The following is a 2,093-nucleotide window of genomic DNA, read 5'->3' on the forward strand; positions in this document are numbered from 1 at the left end:
CTCAGATGGATGATAACTTGAGAAAAAAACAGTTGTGGTGGTCTTGTACACTGACAGCTATGGGACTCGCATTTAGGGGAAGGAGGGAGGATGGGAGAAAAAGCAAGAGCCGTTCCAGGAGCGCCACACAACACTGCGCTGTGTGCTGCACCGTGTGCCGCCCTGCAGCCCATAAATATCATGAATATCCCCCCTTTCCTTTCCTCCGCCCGTTCCCCTCCTTCCTTCTCCTCCCTGCAAACAACTCTACCCTGCTGCTCTGTATCCAGCCCTGCCTCCAGCGCTCATAAAAGCTGGAGCTGACAGGTGCTGGAGACCCAAGCCAGGGATATGAGAGAGGGAGAGGGAGAGAGAGAGAGAGGGGGGGGGGGAGGAGGGAGGGAGAGAGAGAGGGCAGGGGGGTCATTAATGTGTGCTCGTTTGATAATTATCGAATGCTTCAGGATTGGATAAAGCTGCACTTTTATTGTAAGTGTATGTCATTTAATTTAATTCCCACCATGGATATGAATTATAAATCAAGAATCAGCTGCCATTACATTATCATTGACTCACAAGGAGTGGTTTGAACTGGTTTTGGTAATCAAAGTCAGAGACCAAAAAAGAGACTAAGCTTTAAAAGCCATTGTGATTTTGATTGGAACCAATACGCTGCTACACCTACACCACCGTCCTCAGAACCAGACAGGCCCAGCCAGCCAGACCACACTTGTAAATGGAAGGATCGGGGGGAAGGTGAAGCAAGAAGGAGACGGGGGCAAGGTCAGTGTCAATAGCAGCTTTGTTATTTTAGAGGAGGACTTAAGTCTCTCCCCTCCCCATCTCCCCTTCCTCCCACCCCGGCTCTACCCCTCCGCTGGATTGGCCCGGCCGTGTGAGAGGTACAGCTTCGGACGGTCTGCAGCAGATGGGAGAAGTGAGGAGGCGCGGGATTGCCGGGATGTTTTCTGGCGTTGTGTTGTGTTGTGTTGACAAGCCTCCACACCAAGCTGAACGCCTGCAGTCCAGGACCACCCGGGTTGACTCCCAGCTCTCATAAAAGCACATTCCCCCTCGCCCTCGCCCTCGCTCTCTCTCTCTTTCCTACGCTCATATTTTTGCGCTCATATATTAGATTCCCAACTTCTGTCTTCACTTGTGGCCCATCTGCCTTTTTCTGTGTATTCAGTGTGTTCCGTTTGCGTCACGCTGGTGTTACAAGTTGCTGATGATGAATCCATGTCATGTCATGTCATGTCATGTCACGTCATGTCACGTCATGTCACGTCATGTCACGTCATGTCACGTCATGTCACGTCATGTCACGTCACGTCATGTCACGTCATGTCACGTTATGTCACATCATGCCATGCCATATCATGTCATGTCACATTATGTTACGTCATGTCATGTCATGTCTTGTCACGTTATGTCATGTCATGTCATGTCATGTCATGTCATGTCATGTCACGTCATGCCATGCCATATCATGTCATGTCTTGTCACGTTATGTCACGTTATGTCACGTCATTTCATGCCATGTCATGTCATGTCACGTAACGTCATGTCATGTCTTGTCACGTTATGTCACGCCATGTCACGTAATGATGTCATGTCACATCATATGACATTGCATCCCATCATATCAATCATGTCTAACTAATTGTCATCCTTCTCTTCCTCAACATCATCTTCATCTTCATCACCACCACCATCTTTGAATGTTGTCCATATCACCTCTGTACCTCTACCTTTGCACTTTCTCTCCCCTCATGTCTACTAAACCACTGACTGTCTCTGTTTTGTCTCTGTGCTCTTGGAGTAATTGGTGATCCAAGGTCAACATCAGATGCAGGTCAGAACCAGGGAACAAAGACATGGAGTCAGCCTGCAATACATTTCCCTGTTATTGACAACCTGCATCATAAATATGCGGGCCAGAGTCATCTGTACAAGCTCAGCATGGCCCCTTTGAACCATAATCCCTCAACCCTTCACTCAGAAACACAGCAGAAGGCCTCGCTAAGTAGAGCGCTGTCAGCAACCACACAATGCTAGGATTCACTTCAAATACAATAAGAATAGGAAACCAGGGAGATGCACATGTGCAGAGA

This window comes from Centroberyx affinis, unplaced genomic scaffold, assembly GCF_046629955.1.
Source record: "Centroberyx affinis isolate AG114_WGS23_722 - 3 ecotype Tasmania unplaced genomic scaffold, CSIRO-AGI_Caff_v1 ptg003413l_1, whole genome shotgun sequence".
NCBI classification, from domain to species: domain Eukaryota; kingdom Metazoa; phylum Chordata; class Actinopteri; order Beryciformes; family Berycidae; genus Centroberyx; species Centroberyx affinis.